This window comes from Ranitomeya imitator, chromosome 5 (assembly GCF_032444005.1).
Source record: "Ranitomeya imitator isolate aRanImi1 chromosome 5, aRanImi1.pri, whole genome shotgun sequence".
Classification (NCBI taxonomy): Eukaryota; Metazoa; Chordata; class Amphibia; order Anura; family Dendrobatidae; genus Ranitomeya; species Ranitomeya imitator.
The window spans coordinates 451,883,575-451,895,230 of record NC_091286.1 but is presented as its reverse complement, the minus strand read 5'-3'; positions in this window follow the sequence as shown (position 1 = coordinate 451,895,230).

The following is an 11,656-nucleotide window of genomic DNA, read 5'->3' as shown; positions in this document are numbered from 1 at the left end:
CTAGGGACAAGATGCAGTGCCCTGTTAACCTCACAGAGGTACACAGCTACCAACCAGAGCAAACTGTGGCCATACAGTCAGTGAAAACAGACAAACAATTCCTCACCGGAGGTGTCGGTATTCTAGCGGCTTATTTCAGCCAAGGCCCTGATACACTCATACAAACTGCTCACCGGAGGTGCCGGTATTCTAGGGACTTATTTCAGGCAAACCCTAACCGCATCCAAACATGACCACACTGGTGCTGAGCTCACAGACATTGGTTTGATACTAGTGCATGGCCGTGCGGCCATGCGAACCTTTTATAGCTGCAGCAACTTCAGGACCTTGCTAGAGGACCAATGGGAGCTGCTACAGTACCTGAGCAACATCAGGACCTTCCTAGAGGACCAATGGGAGCTGCTGCAGTATCTGAGCATGTGTCCCTCGACCTCCAATGAAGGACTTCACCTAGAGACGTCACTGGTGAGTCAGTGTGTTACCTGTACACTGACACTATACACTATATACAGAGTTCCTGTGTACAATGTCAACAGTGATCACTGTATTACCTGTACACTGGCACTATATACAGAGGTCCTGTGTACAATGTCACCAGTGATCACTGTATTACATTTACACTGACACTATATACAGAGCTCCTGTGTACAAAGTCACCAGTGATCGCTATATTACTTGTACACTGACACTGTATATAGAGCTCCTGTGTATAATGTCACCTGTGATCACTGTATTACCTGTACACAGACACTGCATAAGTAAAGATCTCCTGTGCATAGTGGCACTTTTGGTGATAGTATTGTGTTTCTTTTTTATTAATGATCAGTATTGAAGTATTCAGTCACTATGTGGTGGTAATATGTGGTCCGGTCATGGTGTTGCAGCATTTGTCTCTTGTATGTGCTATTATTTGGTAACTGTGGTAGTAATATGTGGACTGGTCATGGTGTGGTGGTATTTGCTCCCTGTATGTGGTATTATTGGTCACATGTGGTAATATGTGATCTTGGTATGGTGCGATGGTGTTTGTCCCTTGTATGTGATATTAGTCAGTCACTGTGGTGGTAATATGTGATCTGGACATGGTGTGGCAGTATTTTTTCCTTGTATGTGGTATTATAGGTCACTATGTGGTGGTAATATGTGGTCTGGTCATGTTGTGTTGGTATTTGTTCCTTGTATGTGGTATTATTGGTCACCTTGTGGTGGTAGTAAGTGGTCTGGACATGGTGCGGTTGTATTTGTCCATTTTATGTGATATTGTTGGGTCACTGTGGTGGTGGTAATATGTGGTCTGGTCATGTTGTGTTGGTATTTGTTCCTTGTATGTGGTATTATTGGTCACCTTGTGGTGGTAGTATGTGGTCTGGTCATGGTACGATGGTATTTGCCCCTTTGGATGTGACATTATTGGTCATTTAAAAAAATTGAAAAATAAATAAAAATATACCTAAATTGTTTTGCATATTTTAACAAATGTTTAATAGGTTACAATAGAGTAGGTCCCGGCCAAATGAGTCTGCCTTGTTGTGGTGGCAGATTAGAAAAATCTTTTGGCCAAAAGAAAAGCTGCTGGCTATATGTGTGATCTGGTGATGGGAACTGTTAATGTGTGATTGGTGAGAAGTGGAGTTTTTCCAAGAGAAAGCGGTGGTACTGTGGACAGTTCGAGGGGTGGAGGCGAGGCTGGGGTTGGAGCCTGGGCAGATTTTCCATGGGCCCCGAAAATTTGGCCAGTATGGGGCTCCAAAATTCCTAGTGGCAGCCCTGTTTGAAGGTTCTGTATGGTGATGTTAAGGAGGTACTCTATGGTGGTGTTATGGAGGTTTTGTATGGTGCCGTTATGGAGGTACTGTATGGGCGGCGAACAGCGGGAATGGTGAGCAGTGATCCACATATGAGCTGAAGATTACATGGCCTGACAAGGGGAGAGGAGGGAAGGGAGTATTGGGCAAAGTGTTTTACTGCTAGCGCATTTCAAGGACTGTGGTGTGTGTGTGTCATTATACAGTGGGGCTGTGCATCTGTCATTGGTGCATTCACTCTGTGTCATTCTATGTGACTGCAGACTTGTGAATCCTCACATTGTTCGCAGTGCTGTGCTTATTCAGCGGGTTTGTGACTGCAAGTTTGTGATTTGCATACATGCGGTCACATGCTGACTAGACTTGCGTGGCCTAGTGCAACTGTATTGAACAAGGCCAGAAACAGTCTAGTCGGAATGTGGCTGGGAATATATATATATCGCATGCTTGTGGTCACAAGACCATCTGTTCCCAGTGCCGGCACCAGAGAATCTTCACCGCGCACAGTGCGCACGATATGAGGATTCACATATAGTGACTGTAGACATGTAACATAAGATCCGACAACCCCTTTAAGGATGGGCCACTACTCATGGGCCACTGCTGTATGCTTGCCCCTAGGCTAAAATTTGCCAGCCAGCCCCTGACCTCTACCCTGGTGACCGTGTTACCTACACACGACATTGGGGAGATAAGGGGTGGTACGCTTTACATGTGCACAGATGCATGCATGAAACAGCCGAGTCACCATCTTGTGACCTGGAGCCACCGCAACCAGTGGCTCTGCCTCATATGCTATCGCCCCCTCCTGGCCAGGTGAAGAACGTCCCCATCTGCGACAGAGCACCCGTTGTTCTGTGCTCAAGATGCACACGGGCTGTTATAGAACAAAAGACTGGGAGTACTCAGACTCCTATTCGGAGTGCAGACGCACTTTATGTGGTTCTTGGTAGCTGCCCGTATCCAAAGGGACTGCCTTTGCCAGTGTTACCCAATAGAACAAACCAATCTGAAAATGACTGTAAATAGTTCCATGTTCATCTTCTGCTACCATTCAAAAGTTCGTTAAACCCTAGCAGGGTTTCTTCTTAAAGGGGTCCCCTGTTATAAGGGATCCCATGTTTTGCACAAGTTGCCTTCTTTAAAAACACTGGAGTCATGGACAGTGAATGGCTCAAAAACTAATGGCTCAAAAACCTACTTAAAGGTGTTTCCTACTGGTTTTACAAAAGAAGTTTTTAAAGACGAGACTGCTTCTAACAGTGTTGTGAGAACTGCTTTGTTTTCCAGAGACCTGAAGAAAAACCCATTTGGAGCGGCAGGATTCCAGTTCTAGATACACGCCTTGTAGCCCGCCCAAGCCAACGTTGGGGTTAATGATGGGTCCTTCGCATCATTGCTGCGGTTCTAAAGTATTGATTGACTTGAATATTAATGTGGTTTAAACATTTCCACTACCTCAAAAAGACAAGAGCTTGAATATTGTTTGAACCCTTAACCCCTTAATGACCGCCAATACGTCTTTTAATTGACCTTAGATATAAGAGAATAGTATCCCCATACAGATGACAATCCATCATCTGTCGGCTGTACACTATAGCTGACAACTTGCTGCACCAGCCACGATCAGTATTTGCACCTTCTAAATCTGTTTAACCCCTTAGATGCTGCTGTCAATAGTGACTACATCATTATAAATGGTTAACAGAGTGTGGGGGCTTCCTCTTTATCCCAATTGGTGCCCTCAGATCATGATTTTGCGGTCCTGATGTTTGCCATGGCAATTCATGACCAAATAGCGGCCTTAGAGTCTGACGGCTGTAGTAATCTGTTTAGAAGTTAGCAACATTTAGGTGGTAAAAATACACATTTTCATTTCTGTCATACCACTTTGCATTAATTCCTGTAAAGCACCTGAAGGGTTAATAAACTACCTGACAGCAGTTTTCAATATGTTTAGGGGTGCTGTTTTTAAAATGGTATCACGTTTGGGGGTTTCCCAATATATGGGACCCCTAAAGTCACTTCAAACATGGATAAGTCCCTAAAAAAATAAATTTTGTAAATTTCTTTGAAAAAATGAAAAATTGCTGCTACATTTTTAAACCTCCTAAAATGCTAACAAAATAAAATAACATTTTACAAATGGTCCTGATGTAAAGTAGACATGTGGGAAATGTTATTTATTAATGGTTTGCTGTTGTATGACTATCTGGATTAAAGGGATAATCATTCAAATTTAGAAAATTGCTAATTTTTTAACATTTTTCTCAAATTTTTGATTTTTTTTATAAATAAACACAAAAAATGTTGAACTAAATTTACCATTATTATAAAGTAGAATGTGTCTCGAAAAAACAATCTCAAAATCACTGGGATTTGTTGAAGCATTGCAGAGTTATTACCACATAAAGTGACACTGGTCAGATTTCAAAAATTTGGCTCGGTCACTAAGGGGTTAAAGAAAATGTTTACTCGTTGCGCATTGCAAGATAGTTAATATATTAAAGAGATAATATAGTTAATAGTAATGAAAGCTGAGATTTGAATTTAGTTAGAATAGTGTTTTATATACAGTTAGGGCCAGAAATATTTGGACAGTGACACAATTTTCGCGAGTTGGGCTCTGCATGCCACCACATTGGATTTGAAATGAAACCTCTACAACAGAATTCAAGTGCAGATTGTAACGTTTAATTTGAAGGGTTGAACAAAAATATCTGATAGAAAATGTAGGAATTGTACACATTTCTTTACAAACACTCCACATTTTAGGAGGTCAAAAGTAATTGGACAAATAAACATAACCCAAACAAAATATTTTTATTTTCAATATTTTGTTGCAAATCCTTTGGAGGCAATCACTGCCTTAAGTCTGGAACCCATGGAGATCACCAAACGCTGGGTTTCCTCCTTCTTAATGCTTTGCCAGGCCTTTACAGCCGCAGCCTTCAGGTCTTGCTTGTTTGTGGGTCTTTCCGTCTTAAGTCTGGATTTGAGCAAGTGAAATGCATGCTCAATTGGGTTTAGATCTGGAGATTGACTTGGCCATTGCAGAATGTTCCACTTTTTGGCACTCATGAACTCCTGGGTAGCTTTGGATGTATGCTTGGGGTCATTGTCCATCTGTACTATGAAGCGCCGTCCAATCAACTTTGCAGCATTTGGCTGAATCTGGGCTGAAAGTATATCCCGGTACACTTCAGAATTCATCCGGCTACTCTTGTCTGCTCTTATGTCATCAATAAACACAAGTGACCCAGTGCCATTGAAAGCCATGCATGCCAATGCCATCACGTTGTCTCCACCATGTTTTACAGAGGATGTGGTGTGCCTTGGATCATGTGCCGTTCCCTTTCTTCTCCAAACTTTTTTCTTCCCATCATTCTGGTACAGGTTGATCTTTGTCTCATCTGTCCATAGAATACTTTTCCAGAACTGAGCTGGCTTCTTGAGGTGTTTTTCTGCAAATTTAACTCTGGCCTGTCTATTTTTGGTATTGATGAATGGTTTGCATCTAGATGTGAACCCTTTGTATTTACTGTCATGGAGTCTTCTCTTTACTGTTGACTTAGATACACCTACTTCACTGAGAGTGTTCTGGACTTCAGTTGATGTTGTGAACGGGTTCTTCTTCACCAAATTAAGTATGCGGCGATCATCCACCACTGTTGTCATCCGTGGACGCCCAGGCCTTTTTGAGTTCCCAAGCTCACCAGTCAATTCCTTTTTTCTCAGAATGTACCCAACTGTTGATTTTGCTACTCCAAGCATGTCTGCTATCTCTCTGATGGATTTTTTCTTTTTTTTTAGCCTCAGGATGTTCTGCTTCACCTCAATTGAGAGTTCCTTTGACCGCATGTTGTCTGCTCACAGCAACAGCTTCCAAATGCAAAACCACACACCTGGAATCCACCCCTGACCTTTTAACTACTTCATTGATTACAGGTTAACGAGGGAGACGCCTTCAGAGTTAATTGCAGCCCTTAGAGTCCATTGTCCAATTACTTTTGGTCCCTTGAAAAAGAGGACGCTATGCATTACAGAGCTATGATTCCTAAACCCTTTCTCCGATTTGGATGTGGAAACTATCATATTGCAGCTGGGAGTGTGCACTTTCAGCCCATATTATATATATAATTGTATTTCTGAACATGTTTTTGTAAACAGCTAAAATAACAAAACTTGTGTCACTGTCCAAATATTTCTGGCCCTAACTGTATATAGCCGATAGTGTGTAGCTGATATCCTGATGCACTTTTGAATAAAATTGGGAAGAGAATATAGTAAACCCGTGGGGGTTAGTCGAAAACTCTGCACTTGAATAGACAAAATGCTTGAATAAAAATAGAATGTTTGCCTTAGCACTTAAAAGATAGTACACCCTTAAAGGGGTAATCGCCTTTAATAATTGTTTTCATAGTCAGTTAGTTGTTATATTGTTTTCCACTCTTATCAAAATGGGCCCATAATGTAAATAGTTAATGCAACGTTCAAGTGTCCTCACCTCCCATAAAGGGAAGCTTAGATATAGTATTAACTTGTTTTATAGCATTTTAAAAATTGCTGTCTTTTTGCTAATTTGTAACTGTTGTTTTCTTTTCCCAGTCCGGGAGTACTGGATTTAAGAGGGGGGAGTGTGGCGCCCCAGGGTCCTGGTTGTCACAGTGGTATTGCTTTCCTCCCAGGGAGAGTGATGCTACGTTTGGAGGCAAGGAAGGATAACTGCATCCAGGTACCACAAATATGCAACATTTCACACTCCAGGCCACCATGGGGAGCTTCTGCTCCTATTTATTAGGTCACTCCCCACATAAAGATATAACTGGTAGTCTGTAGGGAAAGTTAGTCAGCCCTTGCAGGAAGCTGTTCCTGGCAGGAGCGAATTCCTGTCAGAGGACAGAGGAGAGGGTCAACGGAGCTGTGCATGCCCACAAGGCTGCAGCTCCCAGAAAGAGACATTTCGAAGGCCGAATTGTTTGCAGCAAGTGTGCAGGAGAGGAAGCACAGGAGAGGATACCAGAAGGGGCCAAGCCCCGAGCAAGCTGCCTCCTTCTGAGGCGCAGAACCCCCGGTATCCAGAACACCGAGGTTGTGAGGACCTCTACACCTTACATCAAAGACCGGCAGGACAGCTAGTTGCACGTTACCTGTTTGCACGTACACCTAGGAGGCACGGTCACACCCATAGAGCCGGGTCATCTAAGAGATCCTATAAACAGGCTCAAGTCACCAGTCATATGGGTTTTATCCTATGCTATCTTGGGTACAGAGAGAGTGATAACATCTGTGAGGACCTTATGTGAAGCCATAGGCAGTAAGGGACTACACCACTACTTGCCTCCAAGCCGGCCGGACCATGCCTGCCCTGTGATCTGGTGCTCTGGACTGTGGATGCTGAGATCTTCAGTAAAGGTAAAGAGACTGCAACCTTGTGTCCTCGTTCTTCACTGCGCCATTCACCGTTCACCATCTACACACTGGGAAGCCCTGGGGATATACTTCACCTGTGGGAAGGTATACCATCTAGCTGACATAACATCACCCCAGCGGACCCCTTAAAGCAGTGTCGGTCACCCTGACCGAATACCACAGGTGGCGTCATGAACATCAACTCTATCCCTTTAAAGACCTTTCCCCTTTTACATGGGCGCCTTGGGCGAGTGACCGGGTCGCAGCCACCATGATATCCCCCTGTGAACTGCAGGACCCGGTACCGAGTACCCCTAGCCCGTGGGGCGACTCACTTGCGTTAATGCAGTCCGTTTAACACATGCGTTGAATGGACTGCAGTAACGCAATGTGAACCCAGCCTTAATGAAGCTGCACACACCAGGGATTACGGGTGCCACTTCCAAAGAAAGAGAATCTGTATGTCCATAAAGAATAAAGCGGATTGGTACATACCGTCCCGTGGAACAAAATCCTTTATTGTGGAAGGACAGAGCTCACAGAATATTTATAAGCAACCATTGCCCTTGTTCCACCCACCATCAGGTGAAAGCATATCATTAATTGTGAACAAGTGAAAAGCAGATACATGCAATACAAAAAATACTGTTAAAACAAATAAATATAAACAAGTCACAAAAACACAGCCATGTCGAGTTTGTCATTAAAGCCTGATGGACCTTGAGCACGAGTCTGAATAATCCATCTAGCCTCGTTTCTTAATAATAATTTATTGAGGTCACCTCCTTGCGCAGGCATTTTAACGGTTTCAATCCCTGCAAACCGCAAAACTTCAGGATTGCCTGCATGTTTTTTCCTTATATGTTCAATTAGTCTAGGGACCCCTGTACCCGAGGTGATGGAATTAAAGTGCTCACGGAAACGTACAAATAAGGGATGAATAGGGTTGCCGATATAATGAAAACTGCATGGGCAAAAAACAACGTATACAACGTAATTTGTGCGGCATGTTATAAAATCTTGGGCCTTATGTGAAATACCTCCCATCTCTAAATATTTGGTGGTAAGATGGAAGGAACAGAAAGAACAATTTCCGCATTTATGATTGCCTACAGGCATATATTTTTGCAGCCAGTAATTAGATTCGATTTTAACATGATTCTGAACTAGAATATCTTTGATACTTTTTGTCCTCCTATATGTAACAAGTGGATCCCTGGACACTATATCCGCAATTTCTTTTTTTCCCTCTAGCAAATGCCAATTCGTGTTGATTGCAGATCTAATCTGACTGTCTATAGAACCAAATCTAAAATTAAAAATAAATCTTTTTTCCTTTTTATTCTGTTGCACCCAGCGTTTCTTTTCATGTGAAACAGGAGGACTTTCCTCAATCCTCTTTAACGCGGTGTCAAGAACAGATTTGGTGTAACCCATATCGGAAAAACGTTTATAAAAGGTCCAAAGATTGTTCTTTAAACCTGATGGGATCATTGTTAATCCTTTTCAGCCGTAGAAACTGGCTGTAAGGCAGGGATTTTTTCAAAAATGGGGGGTGAGCGCTGTCAAAATGCAGAAGAGAATTGGTGGAGGTTGGTTTGCGATATATTTCTGTTCTTAAAGAGCCATTAACAATATGCAATTGTACGTCCAAGAATTCAAGATTATCACCCCCAAATTTGGCAGTGAACCTCATATTCATATTGTTGGACGTATTCAAAAGATCCACGAAGTAATGGAATGAATCCTGAGACCCATCCCATACTATGAATATATCCTCCTCAGAAGCAGTTTAATTTGCTTGAAAAAACAATTTTTTGTTGAATACATACATTTTTCTTCAAAAATCGCAAGATAAACTTTCTACATCGATGGAGGTTAATGAAAAACCTTCCAGCCATGTAAAATCTTTTAGGGCCACTAAAAATTCACCTGTGTCTTTTATATACGAGGGTATAGATTTTAGAAGAGGGTGCAGCAGCCAATCAAGATATTTAGACAATGGTTCTGTAAGAGATCCTATCCCCGAGACGATTGGCTGCCCGGGAGGGTGTGAAGAAGATTTGTGGATTTTGGGTACATGGTACTGCCGCGCCTCAGGGTCCTGGTCGTCGCAGTGGTATTGTTTTCCTATCAAAGAGAGTGATGCTATGTTTGGAGGCAATGAAGGAGAACTCTTTGTCAGGTAACACAATACATTCAACATGTTCACACTCCAAGCCAGAAGGGGGAGTTCTAAGCCCGTTTAAGGTAACATAGTAACATAGTAACATAGTTAGTAAGGCCGAAAAAAGACATTTGTCCATCCAGTTCAGCCTATATTCCATCATAATAAATCCCCAGATCTACGTCCTTCTACAGAACCTAATAATTGTATGATACAATATTGTTCTGCTCCAGGAAGACATCCAGGCCTCTCTTGAACCCCTCGACTGAGTTCGCCATCACCACCTCCTCAGGCAAGCAATTCCAGATTCTCACTGCCCTAACAGTAAAGAATCCTCTTCTATGTTGGTGGAAAAACCTTCTCTCCTCCAGACGCAAAGAATGCCCCCTTGTGCCCGTCACCTTCCTTGGTATAAACAGATCCTCAGCGAGATATTTGTATTGTCCCCTTATATACTTATACATGGTTATTAGATCGCCCCTCAGTCGTCTTTTTTCTAGACTAAATAATCCTAATTTCGCTAATCTATCTGGGTATTGTAGTTCTCCCATCCCCTTTATTAATTTTGTTGCCCTCCTTTGTACTATCTCTAGTTCCATTATATCCTTCCTGAGCACCGGTGCCCAAAACTGGACACAGTACTCCATGTGCGGTCTAACTAGGGATTTGTACAGAGGCAGTATAATGCTCTCATCATGTGTATCCAGACCTCTTTTAATGCACCCCATGATCCTGTTTGCCTTGGCAGCTGCTGCCTGGCACTGGCTGCTCCAGGTAAGTTTATCATTAACTAGGATCCCCAAGTCCTTCTCCCTGTCAGATTTACCCAGTGGTTTCCCGTTCAGTGTGTAATGGTGATATTGATTCCCTCTTCCCATGTGTATAACCTTACATTTATCATTGTTAAACCTCATCTGCCACCTTTCAGCCCAAGTTTCCAACTTATCCAGATCCATCTGTAGCAGAATACTATCTTCTCTTGTATTAACTGCTTTACATAGTTTTGTATCATCTGCAAATATCGATATTTTACTGTGTAAACCTTCTACCAGATCATTAATGAATATGTTGAAGAGAACAGGTCCCAATACTGACCCCTGCGGTACCCCACTGGTCACAGCGACCCAGTTAGAGACTATACCATTTATAACCACCCTCTGCTTTCTATCACTAAGCCAGTTACTAACCCATTTACACACATTTTCCCCCAGACCAAGCATTCTCATTTTGTGTACCAACCTCTTGTGCGGCACGGTATCAAACGCTTTGGAAAAATCGAGATATACCACGTCCAATGACTCACCGTGGTCCAGTCTATAGCTTACCTCTTCATAAAAACTGATTAGATTGGTTTGACAGGAGCGATTTCTCATAAACCCATGCTGATATGGAGTTAAACAGTTATTCTCATTGAGATAATCCAGAATAACATCCCTCAGAAACCCTTCAAATATTTTACCAACAATAGAGGTTAGACTTACTGGCCTATAATTTCCAGGTTCACTTTTAGAGCCCTTTTTGAATATTGGCACCACATTTGCTATGCGCCAGTCCTGCGGAACAGACCCTGTCGCTATAGAGTCACTAAAAATAAGAAATAATGGTTTATCTATTACATTACTTAGTTCTCTTAGTACTCGTGGGTGTATGCCATCCGGACCCGGAGATTTATCTATTTTAATCTTATTTAGCCGGTTTCGCACCTCTTCTTGGGTTAGATTGGTGACCCTTAATATAGGGTTTTCATTGTTTCTTGGGATTTCACCTAGCATTTCATTTTCCACCGTGAATACCGTGGAGAAGAAGGTGTTTAATATGTTAGCTTTTTCCTCGTCATCTACAACCATTCTTTCCTCACTATTTTTTAAGGGGCCTACATTTTCAGTTTTTATTCTTTTACTATTGATATAGTTGAAGAACAGTTTGGGATTAGTTTTACTCTCCTTAGCAATGTGCTTCTCTGTTTCCTTTTTGGCAGCTTTAATTAGTTTTTTAGATAAAGTATTTTTCTCCTTATAGTTTTTTAGAGCTTCAATGGTGCCATCCTGCTTTAGTAGTGCAAATGCTTTCTTTTTACTGTTAATTGCCTGTGTTACTTCTTTGTTTAGCCACATTGGGTTTTTCCTATTTCTAGTCCTTTTATTCCCACAAGGTATAAATCGCTTACACTGCCTATTTAGGATGTTCTTAAACATTTCCCATTTATTATCTGTATTCTCATTTCTGAGGATATTGTCCCAGTCTACCAGATTAAGGGCATCTCTAAGCTGTT